Below are 16,489 nucleotides of genomic sequence, written 5' to 3' on the forward strand. Positions count from 1 at the left end.
TGAAGAAAAGAAAAATTCTTGTTGTTGCTTAAGAATATGATTCTGGAGACTTAATATATCACTGTACTAAAGGTAATTCAAAAAGTTATTAAGATATTTCTGTAAATTTTGGAGGTACTGACTTCTGATAACTTCAGATTTCATTATTTCAAGCATTAACGGAATATTGCAGGTAATAAATACCTTAATTTGTGCATCAAGAGCTAAAATAATATTGCCTAGAATATTAACAATTATAGTGTCATAGAATTTTAATTGAGACACATGGGAAATAAGACAAAGTAGACATCAATAAATAAAATCCCTAGAAGACAAACTAAAGCTATCTACAAGAGTGAGATCGGAGAATGAAATAAATAAGCAAAGAATAATTTAAACATTTAGGTAAGAAAATTATTCTTTTAATGAGCTGTTTAATGTTGGTGTATTTGTTGTTTCTGTAATATATATTTTAGGTGAGAAATATGGATAAAAGTTAAGAATGATACACATTAAGAATGAATAATGAATAATACGAATACATAAATGAGGTAATAAAAATATGTAGGATTTAAAATGAAACTAGGATAAATAGAAGAAATTATGAAGTATTAACAGTATATTATTAACATTTTAAAGCATTGATAAATATTAGGATGTTTAATGATTATTGCAATAAAATATGTGACTAAATGGCATTTATTCTTTATTCCAAATTCCTTTTTTATCCCTTTACCCTAAGTTTTTGGAAAATCAATAGTTAATAAAATAGTTGTAAATATGTTCCTTTAATATATATTTCTAAATTACCTAATTTTGTTGGTTAATGTTTTAATATGGATTATAATTAAAAAGTCTAATATTTCAAAATGGTTTTATTCATATATTCTCCATTTCAATATACAATCATGTATACTTCATTTATTATTCAATACAATACAACATAAAAGTGAAAAAAGATCATATAGGATTATATTTGATGCTCTGAAGTTGTTACAGTTCTGGAAAAAATCTTACTTGTGATACTTTGTTATGTTCAGTGGCGTAGCAATTGACACTTACTAATACTTTGTTGATTATTGAAAGTTATTTAAAATATGTTAATGAGTGTTAGTTCTTGAGATAGTTTGCATATATGTTAATATGTTTTAATAAACAGATATTTATAATTTTAATTAATGTTATATATCAAATATATTTCTGATCTTGTATTGAAAATACTGTGAAAACAAGTTATAATAACTAACTTTAGTAATTAATTTAATGCATTGTTGTCAAATATCGAGCACAGGACGATCACTAGTTAATATAATAAACGACTAAAAACTATCAATAACGATAAACGTATTATTGTTGTTCTTGTCGAATAAAGTGATTCAAAAGGTATTTCCCAAATACCAAGAAATATACATTTCAACCGATATTATTAGGAATATCTTTGTAAAAAAAAGGTAAGGCCATCAGCTGGTGTAGCAGCTGTTCGTAAACTAAATCTGCTGCGCGATGAGAACGGCCATCTGCTTGCCCTGTTCAAGTCCACCAGCAACGAAAATTTATCATGCATTTTCTGTGCGTTGTGTTGTACAAACATTGGGGTAATATTTTGTACAGTTAAACGATACGATGATAGTATGATTTATTAGTTCTAAAGAGCATATCTGAACGAAATTAATGGGGTTGTGTGAAGGGATGGCGTGGGGGCGTAGGGGCGTAGGGGATAGTGTAGATATCGGAACTAATGGAGTATTTTTTCTATAGAATTCGTTAGTTGTCTAATAGACCATATTCAATAAAAGTCAAGAGATAGATTCTGATGAAGTATTAATCAAAATGGTTTTCAAATCTATACAATAATACACAATTGGTAGGTCTCTGAACATAATTAATTTTGTACTAGGACTACAAAATTCGATTAGCTCGTTTGTGGTCAAAAATACTCTCGAAGTTCATATCGAAAAAATGTCCTGCGTTTTAAGATAATCTGTATTAGAAACCGGTTTTGAATTTCTGGAACAATGGAGTCCCTAACCTTCAAAGTCGCGTGACATCCATTGTAACAATCAGTAATCAAATGGAGCTATGTCCGGAAAATATGGTAGGAGTTATAAAATTAACAACTAAAGCGGATCCAAATATCCTTTGGCGTTTTTTATCAGGTAGAAGAATAATTTTGTCATGTCTTTGTCGCAATTCTTAATTTAAACAAATTAATTGTAATCCATAGCAATCGCCAATCAGATAGTAACTGATTTTTCTTCCCAGAATTATCCTAGAGTATAGATTTGATATTCCCAGTTACCATTCGACCTTCCAATTAATGCTATAATCAGACGACTAAAACAGTTACATTAAAGAAGACAAATAACTACGAATGTATCAACATAAAAACAGAGACAGTTTTAATTCGTCGAAAATGCTCATCATACATCTCAACATAAAGAGTGGAGAGAATGAAATGGAGGAGTAAGGAGTTTTAATTTATAATTAAGGCCAATATAATAAAAAAGTGAGTCTGTACGATTGCTATTTGCCCGAAAACTTAGGGCATAGCAAAATATTTTTTTCATTATTGAAGTTATTCTAGAATATTTTGTATCCTCAATCAAATTCTGTTGAAAAAAATATTTATCACGTAAACCCTAATAATTATGTAGACTTTTCTCGTATTTAACTTATATGATCATCAACTAGTAACTGTAATTCGAAATTATTTGGCTATCCAAAGCCTTCAACTCTGAAATTACAACTCTTGAGACGTCAAAATTATTCCCTACATAATTAGTTACCGCTTTGTCACTATAAACTTCCGTAACTAGGTGGAAGTTCCAATGTATCTTGTACAAATCTCCAAGAGACATGCATCGAATGTTAGTGATAACAACCTTCCCGCTTATCTTATACGTGAAGTTCGCACCAAAATGGTTTATGCATTTTAGCTCGATTCACCCTCGATGCTGTAGAAAAAAGGGTGCCGAACAGAGCATGCAAGAGGGTAAAGGAGACGGTCTCGACTTGGCGAGCAATGAAATAGAACTTATTTCGCGCGGACCAAAGACCGGACCAGCTCCCCTTCTTCCCGGCGTGTCTCCAAAGGCCTTGTAAAGTGGGAAGAAGCACAATGTCATCCTCCCCTGAAATCAGCAGTCACTGGCCAAGAAAAAGTCGAACTCCTCGCAGAGACCTACGAGGTCCAGATGAAATGCCTCCCACCCGCAGAGAACACTAAACCTAAAGACAACGACACTATCATCAACGAATCCAACTACATCAAAAGACTAGTCACCCCAACCTTTCTTCTCAACCATTTCGTGTCTCCAAAATCTCTACAGGCTATGATCGGCAAACTTTAAACCAAAAAATCTCCAGGTTTCGACGGAACTGGCAAACATCATTAACTCCATCATGAGGCTGCAACATTTCCCGGAGTCTTGGAAATACACACATATAGCGGTTATTCCCAAGAAAAAAAGCAAAATCTTCTCCATCTGACTACAGGCCCATCAGCCTTCTTAGTGCCATTTCGAAGCTTGCCGAAAAGGTAATAATCTACGCTCTCAACTCTTTCACAAAGGAACACAACATCATTCCTGAAGAACAATTCGGCTTTCGTGCTCAAAACTCATCCGTCCATCAGACTACCCGTCTGGCCGCACACATCCATCCAGCCCTTCTGGACCTAACCAAAGCCTTCGAAAAAAAGGTCTAGCACGACGGTTTGAACGCAAAGTGCGTGCGGTTAGGTCTCCTAGAAGACCTAACCGCTATCATCAAGTCCTACCTATCGGGCAGATCTTTCCAGGTTCCCCGCTGGCCCCAGCCTTATCTAATTTCATTATTTCAGACCTGCCGAGAAAAGAGCACATTGACGTCGCGTTTTACGCTGACGACACTGTTTTTCCGGCGTCCAGGTTCGAAGTTACAATTTAAGAACACTTACAGAAGCAGCTCGATTATGCGGTTAAGTGGTTCAAATTCTAGAGATTCTATCAACCCCCTGAAGAAACGTTACGCACTGCGCGTCTCGCAACGTAAGATTGACACCGCAATAATTACATGGCTGGGTAACGTCACGTACCTAGGTCTCCAGTTCGATCGACGGTTCGGTTGGCATTTTCAAATTCAGAAAGTAATCCAGAAAGGTTGGGGGATAGCAAATCTGCTATCTTCTCTGATCTATCCTTCTAGCAGACATCCCATTTCCATCAAATGCTCCGGTCCGTACTCCTCTACGGATCTAATGCCTACTTCAAGTTTGTTACAACCAACCAGGTAAAATTGCTTCAAGTTTTCCAAATAAGCTCCTCAGGAGAATATCAAACGCTCCATGGTGTGTCAGAAATAATCAAATTCATAGGGAAACTGACACTCCAGAAATCAAGCATTTCATATCACAATCATTCCCCAAACAACAACATGCTGGAAGCTTAGCACCGCGTCACCGCTAACCTCCTCCTTGAAATGGCCACATCCGTCACTGCAGTCATAACTTTTGCCCCCATACGATAGTATCCAGTCGTGTGTTAACCCAAGTTCGCGAATCAATAGAATCGCCGGGTCCTCGTACCCAAAAAGGGCTGCCCGATCAGCGGGTGCCATATCCCCAAATTTAATGCAGTAACAGTAGCGATCCACAGGGGTCAACTGTGAAGCGGTTTCGGTTTAGTGTATTGGTAAGCCCAGAGGCAGTCCCGCATAACCCGGTTAAACTTGTCACTCCAGAGCAAGTCTCCGCGACCAGGTATACTTCATGCATTCCACCGCCTGGTTTCAGGCCAGAACAAAAAAAATGTTAGTGATCTTCAAATACTCAAGGGAGATCTGCTATAAAAAATATCCACAATAATGAATCGAACTAATTTGTACTCCCTATCAGGTAATTTCAAATCAGAAAAGTATTGAACAAAGAGAAAAGCTGAATTAAATTCAACAACCCTCTTCATTCTAAATACTGACCGAAAAGAAAAACCCAACAGTTATAACAAGTCAACAAAAATTGAATATATAATTCAACCCTCACGTATGAGTCTGTGATGAGATGTGCTCCTTATCCTAGTTAATAAATACCTACTAACTATATTGAAACGATAAAAAAAAATTTAATAACAAACCTAAAAAATCACCCTGTTGTAACCTGAAACAAACAGTCAAAATAAATCCCACAGCAACCTCCTTATCAACAAAATGGTTTTAATCTGGTTGATCAAGCTTGAGTTTTTGTACCGTTTTCTCTTGCAGTAATACATTAAGCCAAAGCAAATTGAATGTATCGTTAGCAACATCGTTGTGTAATAAGAAAATTAAGGTGACATTATAATTGGTAACTGTACCCAACTACACGTAAAGATCACATAATGGTTTGAGATTAAACGACATGAAAATAAGAGAGTTTTTTTAGGTAACAAAACCACTAGAGTTAGTCAATTATATATTAAACCATTAAAAAGGTTGCAATACAAATTTATATATAATCAAAAAATAGATATTGTGATAAAAACATGTAGTAAGTACAAAATAATTATATTTCGACGTAAAAGAAAGTACTAGCAAAAAGTAAAGTAAAAAATGGTTGAATATATCAAAAAAAACTCTGGTAACGTTTCTATGAAAAAATTATGAAAGACATTCAAATGAAAATGCCGTACCACTTTCAAATACAAACAAATTTGCAAATATTGACAAATATATAAATGGATCATTAAAAAAGCATCAAGACTGAAGGTAGTACCTCCACTCACCATTAAATCTGCAAGTATTATTAATAATAATATAGGTCTGGGAACTATTTAACCCAATGAAATAGATTAATTCATTCTTAACACCAATATAAAAATGTATTGCACAAAATTACATCTATAGTAATTTGTATTCAATGAAATCAAGACAGAAATATCTCAAGGAATCTAAATAGAGTTAATACTACAATAATAAGTATTATTAGGTATGAGAACGCATTTTCGTAATTATTTAAAACGCGAAATTTGACCGATGGATGGATCTCCTTTTTTTCCTTCCTTTTTCGGTATTGTATCGTCATATTGTCAGAAAAGTAGAAAAACATACAAGAAATGAAAACTATTTTGCTGAGGAAATGTTAATGCAATACATTTATATTACCGAAAAAGGAAGGAAAAAAAGGAGATCCATCCATCGGTCGAATTTCGCGCTTTTCAGAATTTCGAAATCGTCTATTATCAGCAACTCACAATTCGTCTTCTGTGTCGCTATGGACGGCGCTTCTGGACTAATTCATGACTTTTTGACTGAACACGGCACTGAAAACTCATACATTGCCTCACAACACAACTTGTTCTGATTGTGAAACTGTTCTAGTCATTTTCAACAGAATAAATTAATTCATATTCAAATTAATCAACCGATAAATTAACTGAATAATAGGTCAATTGAAATGTCCCCGGCCTATCATAATAAAACACATTTTTTTTGACAAAATTAGTTTTTTTTATTCAACATAATTCCCTTCAAGGGTGATTATAGCTGATTATAGCGACCCCCCAACTTTTCGATACCATTTTTGTAGTACGATTTGTCCTTTGCTTCAAAATAGGCCCCAGTTTAGGCGATCACCTCTTTATACGACAAAAATTTCTCCCCAGTGAGTATTCTTTTGAGATCTGTGAATGACGAGGCAATTCGAAGCCCAATTTATGGATTTTTGCCATCGTCTTCACTGACTTGTGACACGGTGCATTGTCTTGGTGAAACAATACTTTCCTTTTCTTCAAATGCGGCCGTTTGTCGGCGATTTCGTCCTTCAAACGGTCCAATAATATAACGCTATGTAATAATCGCTGTTGATGGTCCTTCGACAGCCGACTGTTGCGTTTTTCCACGCTTTGGAGCGGGTTCATCGTGTGCAGTCCACTCGGGTGGCTGTCGATTGAACTTCGGTGTGAAATGATGGAGCCATATTTCATCCATTGTCACATATCGACGCAAAAACTCGGGTTTATTACCCTTGATCATCTGATCAAACACTGCTCCGAATCATCAACTCGTCGTTGTTTTCAGGTCAAAAATGACTTCGGGCGCCACCCACTTTGCACAGAGTTTTCTCATACCCAAATATTCGTGAATGATATGACGTACATGTTCAGTTGATATCTTTAGAGTGTCTGCTATTTCATTCAGTTTCAACTTACAGTCATTCAAAATCATTTTGTGGATTTTTTAAATGTTTTCGTCGGTAACAACTTCTTTTGGGCGTCCACTGCGTTCACCGTCTTTGGTGCTCATTTCACCACGTCTAAACTTAGCATACCAATCCTTTATGGTTGATTTTCCTGGGGGGCAGTATCCGAAAACCAAGTCAAGTTTTTGCTTCAGCTCTATTTCTTCCCTTCAAAAAGCAATATTTCATCATCGCGTGAAATTCCTTTTTATGGATTTTTTTTCACGATAACAAAAGTTGCTTCAATCAAAATTCTATAATGCCCAAACCAATAATCCGACAGCTGTCAAATTTATACGCGCATCTTGTGAGTGTTAGGGCTAACTAAAAAACATATGGATTTAATTCTAGTAGCGCCCTCTATGTGTCAGGCCGGGCACTTTTTAATTGACCTGTTAAACAAGTCGGCAATTCGTATATGAATAAGAAGAATTACTATAAGTTACTTAAAGTGTTTGATGGACTTGGGTATTAGATTTTATTAAACTAACCAATTAAAGCAATTGATGTCGAAAATGTAATTTTAATATAACTGAATAAGAATAAAAAGAAATATTCTGTTCTATACGGAAAAATATCTAAATAATTATAAATTGAATGATGGTTAGCCATCTTAACAGTTGTTTTCATTGATACTTTAGATTTTTTCTCCACTAATAATAGTAAAGCAAGAGAAATACTGAGGAGCAATATAAATAATACATAAGTATTTAGAATAAAATATTAAGAAGTATCCTAGCCGCAGTTAAAATACTATAGAAACATATGTATACTAAGACCTTGAAATTTTTACAGTTGATTAGAAAATCAAAAGATTTTTAACAAGACATAAAAAATGACATGGAGACAACAAAGTTGGACCCAAATTCAAGACAATCTAGCTCTTTGATGTTGCGTAATTGTGCAGTAAAGTGTATTTAATAGGAAAACTACAACCAAAGTGCTAATGAATACTTACTTGACAAAATGTTATACATGCGAAGACAAAAACTAACAGATCCTAAATAAATAAACGTAATAAACTTTTCACAATTTTCGGATTATTTATGTGATCGAGTCACTAGAAGAGTTACAAGAAACAACAAAAAACGAACTGACTAATCAACCTGCAGACTTAAAGCACATTTAGTTACTGGACAAAGGTCATTAAAAACTACAAGAACATTAAAGAGAATGAAATGAAACGCCTAAATTTATCCAGTTAATGTTAATAAAATTAAAGGGTGTATATACATAACTATTTTCTGATAGACCGACGTGAGAAGAGTAGTTTAACACTTAGCTATTATGAAAGCATACGATAAGTTATTAAATTATATGAAAATGTTAAACAATCAAAAATCAGGAACTACCAAAAATAAGTTGCATAAATATTTAAATTAAATAAATATAAATAAAACAGGTAACTATATCTTATCCTAAAGTTGAAAATATACAAATAAGGTGGAGTCTTATGCAAAATATCATTCGAGGACAAATTGCGTAAAACACAGCTTAAAAAAAAGCGAAACCATTGAAAATTTATACAGATTTGTCCTCATCGATACCATTGCATAACAATACATCCATTCGTAATCACCGCGAATTGCTCAACAACGTTTGCCATGAGATCGGAGCGAAAAGTCGCAGAAATAAAACATAATATTGCGAAAAATTCGAGGGAGAGAGAGAAAGAGAGAGAAAAAATACCACAGCGCTTATCCGGCGACTTGAAATTTATTCTCTGGTCGGAAAGGTACGCGTCTTGAAGACATCGGTTATGTAAGTTCAAGGTTATTCTTGGTTAATCTTCTTCTGTACAATGATTAAAAGTATATAGGTAAATGAACTACGCCTTAATTGATATGAATTCATAGGTTTTATTATATACATTCTCACGTTCATTAAGACAGCGTCCTTCAAACTATTTCTTCTTGTTTCATTAAAACGTTGATGAAAGAAAACCATAAAAAATCAGTGACATTAATAATGTTGAGTTGTCTACTATCAGATAGTTAATAGTGTATTCAATGGACATTTATGACCTATTCCCCTTTGCAAACCCTTTACCCAAAAGGCCTGGCTATAACCATCCAAATATATGTGGCTCTTTACAATTTAACGAAATCATTGAAAAATTTGCACAAAATTATTCGAGGAAATTGTTAGTGTTTATTTTGATAAAATCTACCACCAGCGATTAGGGACAGTGATTTTTAGACCAAAAAGCTAAGTGGAATAAGTCAAACACACCTGAAGAAACATTGTTGTAGCATAGCTTTTATTGTAAGTGAAAAGATTATTGAATTTGTTGAATTTACAAGTTTTCATTTAATTAAAAAACTAAACCTGAACAACAATTCATCAATGTTCAGGTCCTCCAACTGATGAAACCAGTTACTAGAAGCTGAGCTGAAATTTAAGCAAGTTCCTTTTCCCTTTTTTGCGTTGCTTGAATTATTCTAAGCCAGATAAGATCGTAAATAAGTATCAGACATTTTTATTTTTTACATATATTTTAAGATTTTATTCTTTTTTTTCTTTCATAGCCACCAAGTCGCTTACTTAAACGCTTTAAATATATGCTAATAATAGTTTTTCATTGTATTTATACTTTAGTTGTAAAATACATGAATGTCAAACATTAAGATATTTAATTATCACAACATTGACATATATTTTTAATTTATCTTGGTATTTAATGTTTAATTGTTGAATCATTAGCTTAGTTATACCAAAAATTTACATTGTAAATGAAATGTCTAAATTACGAAGGATATAAAATCAATAATAGATAAATAAGTTGGAATATAACAATAAAATAAAATACAATATAATATACAAATAAGATCTAAAAACATATCGTCATATCGTATACCTTTATTTATATGAGACACAGGAAGTTCTCCTTTGCTAATTGAATGATAGATCTAAGCATCATCAATCTGTGAAATATAACTTTTCAATTACATTCATATAGAATACTATGTTTTTATGTAGTACTTTCAATTTTAGATATTTTTATATTTTCAATGGTATACACTAATTTCCTTTTCCATTATGACATATGTTTCATTCGGTTTTCCCTTCCCAAAATGTATTCATCATCGTCCATTATATAACTCAACGATCGAGCAACGCATGTAAATGATATCAACGCAAATGCTTAAGACAGTGTTTTGATAGCAGGTTATTTCCCCTGGTACCCAAGGATACCAGAGTTCTCTAATCGTAATAGTAATTAAGAGTAATTATACTACATGTTAAACAGTTTAATAAGTTAATGTGTTGGAGGATTCAGATCCTTTGGGAGAATGTTCAACTGCTTGAGATATAACCTAATACATTAGATGTTCAGTGCATATGTATATATACAGTTTGTTCAAGGCATATGAGACTCAACATAACATAGTGTTTAGTAGTGCCACTGAACACTTCAAAACTATTAATTGTATTATTAATTGACCACTAAAACCACATAATTTAACATAACAAAACCGCGTGTTCTGGAATTACATGAAAACTATGTCTATAAAAATAATTAATAATTGATTAGTAACTATTTGATAAGATGATATTTAGTATATTTGTTGTTTTTTAATAACTAATTATCTAATTTAAAATAAATGAGGATGACGACAAACGGTGTTTCTTTTAGTTAATTCGTTAAGACGTTAATTCTTGTTTTCCCTCATAGTAAAAACAAACAACTTACAGATCCTGTTTATTGGTTTAAAAATGTTCAATAAATTACCGACGGTCCGTACAGATAATAAACAATGATAAGCAGAATAATAATATTGATGCAAATAACGCAGATGTTCAAAGACATTTTTTATGTTCCTTTGTATAACTATAAAGGATATTTAGCATAAATTACGTCTAACCTTTAACATGGTAGTAAATATTGTTTACATTTCTAGTAAAACATCGTTTTTAATTTTGTATAATTGACGAATAATGTTCAAAGCCTTTGAGGTAATACAAAAGCAAATAGTAAACGTTGTTTTTGTTTAAATTTCATAATGATTTAAACTAAAAAAAATGAACATCTAAAGTTTGAATCGAAAACTTCATATAATTAACAAATAGTGTTAAAATTATTTGGGTTGATATAATATAAATAGTACACTGTAAAAATTATTTTTGTTTAATTTTCATGATGATCACAATTTTTTTAGCATGGGGGGAATGTTTCGCCAAAAATAATATAAATAAAATATAAGTGTTCCAGAACAAAGCCTTGAGAAGTATTGTGGACGGAACCAGAATCTATAGCACTGATTGCTTACACCGAGACCTTCAAATACCGACTGTCACTCAGAAAATCAAGGTAATTGCAAGAAGACATGAGGAGAGACTTCATTATCATGCCAATTTTGGAATGTTAGAACTCTTGGATAACACCAGAATAGGACAAAGACTCAAAAGAATCAAACTATTTGATCTTGTGTAGTGTAGTGAGGTGCATTTGATAATAAAAAAAACAGCAGTGTTAATACACAAATATTATTACATTAGAGACTATGATATGGCCGATGGATCCTCCTAGATAAATACCTAGATTTAAGTTGTTGTAAAGACAAATTGTATATTAGTCGACAAATACCGACAATAATAATATCGACAGCTAAACTGTGAGCTGCTCCATAAGGTAACAAGTAATGTTCAACGTATCTGGAGTAACGAAAAAGCACATAGTAATTTTTTTCTTTTGGATTAATATTCAGGAAGATTAGAAAAACAAAAAGTCAATAAACAATATCGACGTCTAAAATTTAAGAGTCGTTCTAAAAACATATATCCACTTTTTTCGGGTGGCTATTAAAAGTAAACAAGTGGAACCTGCTCATGACAGGTAAAAAAAGGTATCGTTCCGACTTACCTTATAATCGAGTTTAATCCAAAATATAATATTGTATGTTCGTAAATATATCGCACCAAAGATACAAAGGTAAGTAGACAATATACACTTAATAACCACCAAAAATCACTTCAAAACCAAGTCCAACGAACACCATGAAGAACTTGACGTGACCGTCTCTCAATGAGCCATTCAGGATTGAAAACAAAAACAATATCGTATCAATATATCGCTGACCCAGCGCCGACTTCGATTGCGACCGGCAGACTGAACCGTACGGTGCGGAGACGCTAGAATAATAACAGGATCCAATGGGCAAGTCGGAGACTAGAGGATCATAGTCGTCGTTGCTGTGAATGCACTCCGATGGAAGCGCGAGAGTTGGTCAGAAGGAGACGAGACTAGCGCGGTCTCCGTTCGATATGCGGGACGGTCTATCGACGAATGCACCGATCTCGTCTGCGCCGTCTAGGTGCATCGCGTTCCGTGGGGGATGTTTTTCCGCCGTTCGCCTGTCTGGGATGTTTCCAAATGTTAATTACACGGTATAATTTTATCAATTTGTAACATATTCAAAACCATCTGGTAGAAAATGGATGTGGGGATATAGTTAAAGGTGATCGGGTAGTTTCTGACGACCCCTTATTGAGATTAAATAATATTTCACGCATGTTATTGAATTAAAAAAAAACACATACTTTAAGTTATGACCTTTTTTTGTAACTTTTTCGACGTATTATTCAAAGAAAGTGGTACAACGTATATGCTGATGTCTGAGAGCTTTTTTATTCAAAAGGACTATGAATGCTATTTTGTATGGAATGCAACAAAACGGGCCAAATGTCCAATAGCTTCCCAGGCCAACACGGTTTTCTGTCTGAGCAACCAAACGCTATTTATAAGATAAATTGGGTGGGAGAGTTCTTTAAAATTGGTTCTAGTTTTCGAAATGGTCCAAAAATGTATTATTCCACTCTTTTTGGCCATTACCTCGACCATTATTTGACCAACAGCTGTTTTTTGAATTAAAAAATAAAAATCCGAAATTGAACAGAGATCGAACTGAGTCTTTTATGCTGTTCTGGGTCTGTTTCATGCATATGGGTATAACAGTGATCACCCATTATGTATTCGAGCTGCAATCCTGTGGTAATATTGCAACAATTGCTCGATTACGTGCTTGTAGAGGTGGTGTTTTATGGTTACCGAAAAGGTGTAAACAACACTTTAAATAGATGCCGCGATGCTGATGCTTCATCAGGCGTTACAAAATGGTTAGTAAACTTTGCAAAAGCCATTAGCTCTGGAATATCAGGTCCGAAAAATATTCTTTAATAAATTAAAATTTTTGTTCCATAACGAATTGCTCGCCGCTGATGAAAACGATGTGTTGGTAAATTGGCTGTGAGATCACTGTTCATACGTGAGACTGGCTTCGACACTTGCATTTATACCGATTACATTCATTCAGTAAAAGTAACAATCATCTACCTTATATTTCTGTTATCTCCATAACAATTGCACAGAAAATGACATATGAAGTATGTACTGTACCAAGTGATCACTTATGCAGCTTTGTTTCGCATGTGTTAACAAAACAATTTCGGTACCGATGGCTTGTCAGTGTTTACTATAGCAAAACCAAAGAATTGCAATTACGCATCTTTAAGTGCATTTATTATGATTTTTTCACATTTACCAAGCATAACAAGTCAATGGAAAAGTCCCCGGGATGACACATAGACGGTGTTAATAAAATTAAATCCATATGTGTTTTAGTTAGTCCTAACCCTCAGAAGATGCGTGTATAAATTTGACAGCTGTCGGATCATTATTTTGTGAATTATAGCATTTTGAGTGAAGCAACTTTTGTTATTGTGAAAAAATGGATAAAAAGGAATTTCGCGCGTTAATAAAATATTGCTTTTCGAAGGGAAAAAATACAGTTGAAGCAAAAACTTGACTTAGTGCTCAGTTTTCGGACGCTGCCCCAGGAAAATCAACCAGAATTGCTAAGTTTAGACGTGGTGAAATGAGCACCGAAGGCAGACGAAAACATTTAAAAAATCCACAAAATGATTTTGAATGACCGTAAATTGAAACTGAATGAAATAGCAGACACTCTAAGGATATCAAATGAACGTTTACATCATATCATTTACGGTTATTTAGATATAAGAAACCTCTGTGTAAAGTGGGTGTCGCGCGGGCTCATTTTTGACCAAAAACAAGGACAAGTTGATGATTCAGAGTAGTGTTCGAAGATGATCAAGCGTAATAAACCCGAATTTTTACATCGGTATGTGACAATGGATGAAACATGACTCCATAATTTCACTCCGAAATCCAATGGACAGTCATCCTAGTGGATGACTAGCACACGATGACCCGCCCCAAAGTGTGGGAAAACGCAACAGCCGCCAGGCAAGGTTATGGCGTTTGTATTTTGGGATGCGCATGGATTAATTTTCATTGACTACCTTGAAAAAGAAATGACCATCAACAGCGACTATTACATAGCGTTATTAGACAGTTTGAAGGACGAAATCGCCGAAAAACGGCCGCAGTCGAAGAAAATCAATGTGATGCTTCACCAAGACAATGCACCGTGTCAAAAATCTATGAATTGGGCTTCGAATTGCTTTCTCATCCACCATATCCTCCAGATCTGGCCCCCAGCGACTATTTTCTGTTCTCAGATCTCAAAAGAATGCTGGCTGGAAAGAAATTTTCGTCGAATGAAGAGGTGATGGACAAAACTGAAATTGTAGGACAAATCGTACTACATGGCATCGAAAAGTTGAAGGGTTGCTATAATGAGTGTATTGAAGGGAATTATGTTGAATAAAAAAAACTAATTTTGCCAAAAAAATGTGTTTTACTATGGTAGGCCGGGAACTTTTCCGATGACCTTTTATAACGTCCACAAATATAGAACAAAACGCTTTGAATCGACTTTACATTACCTCTGCAATTTAGCACATTCCGAAGTACAATCATTGCACAAAACCAAGTTCCAAATGTGGTTTAATGCAACGTCGTCAGCTGACAGCCATTATAAGAGCGCAGTGCTGCCACCATGCAAGAATTCGGAAACTAGAACCAATCTTGAAACACGGATTGAACATCAAATAACGTTAATAAACTTTCTGATTTGATGGGGTCCATAAATTGACCCGAATTTGTAAACTTGACGTGTAATATATGACTGTCATAAAGATTCTGATAAATTGAAAGGTAGTATAGAATGTATTAGTTTTAAGAGCATTAGTCGATTACTATTTATGTGTATGGACCTAAGACTTCAGGAAGATTCACAAGAAAAAATCGCTAAATAATACTATATGTAAGACAGAACCTGTACGTCTACGAGAGATATTTCGAACAGAATATTGTGTTGCAAACACACTTCATCTACAGTCATACAGTTCAAAAAATATATTACTATCATTCATCACTGTTGGGATGAAAATGTACTAAGCAATGATTCTTTAGGATGCAAGACACAGCAAAAAGCCTCCGAAAAGACCTGGATCAAGATCACAAAAAGCGATATGAAAATGTCACATAATTATTATGATTCCAAAACCAGGAAAACTACCAAATGAAGTTAAATCTTATCGACCAATTTCTATACTACCAGTAACACCAAACTATTTGAAAAGCAACTGTTAAAAAGGTTAAAACCTATCAGGAAATAATCTAAAACCTGCACATCAATTAAGTTTCATGAATAAACATTCACAATTCATGCGGTCCATATAGTCAGAGACTTTTATTGAAACATCCTACAAACAGAAAAATGTTGCTGAGTTATACAAAAGGTCCATAAAATGTTACTCAAGGCTACATTTAATTTAAGATGTTTAGAGAAGCAAGAAGAGCAAGCTTACAAAACAATGAAAGAAACAAAAGCAGGTGTACGGCAAGGCTGTGTTTTGGGCCAAATTTTTTACTTACTTTATGTGCCCATGATATTGCAATACTTGCTATTGAAGACAATAGCGAAGAAGCAAGCAGAAAACTATAACGCGCAAGTAATAATATAAATAAATGGACCTATACATGGAGAATAAAAATCGACAAGGCTAAATCGGTGCATATTGTAAACTATTCATTTACCAATAAAAATTAATAGTACTGCTATCCCAGACAGTAGCAATGCTAACACGTAGGTTATTTGGAAGAAAATCTAAATTATCCCTATATAATAAGTTGATGCTATACAAGCAAAGACTAAAACCTATATAGACCTATGAAATTCGGTTACGAGGTTCTTCTGCTGGATATATCATACAAATATAAGAAAAAAGTCCTGAGAAGTGTTGTGGATGCACCCAGATACTATAGGACTCCAAAGGTCATTGAGGACTCCAAAGACATAAGAGAAGAACCCACTTCCACAAAAACATTTGGATAACACTGATCCAAGGCACAGACTCAAGATAACCAAATCGTATGCTCGTGTGTAGTGAAGT

The 16,489-nt window shown here is 34.1% G+C and overlaps 1 protein-coding gene across 7 annotated transcripts in view; it reads right to left on the reverse strand.

Annotated features, from left to right (window-relative positions):
• Positions 1 to 16,489, reverse strand: part of LOC143197888 (uncharacterized) — a 533,325-nt gene that overhangs the window by 280,807 nt on the left and 236,029 nt on the right. The window lies entirely within an intron of this gene.

The sequence above is a fragment of the Rhynchophorus ferrugineus genome, unplaced genomic scaffold (assembly GCF_030347505.1).
Source record: "Rhynchophorus ferrugineus isolate W39M unplaced genomic scaffold, kcgeb_rfMv2 rfM6, whole genome shotgun sequence".
NCBI lineage: Eukaryota > Metazoa > Arthropoda > Insecta > Coleoptera > Curculionidae > Rhynchophorus > Rhynchophorus ferrugineus.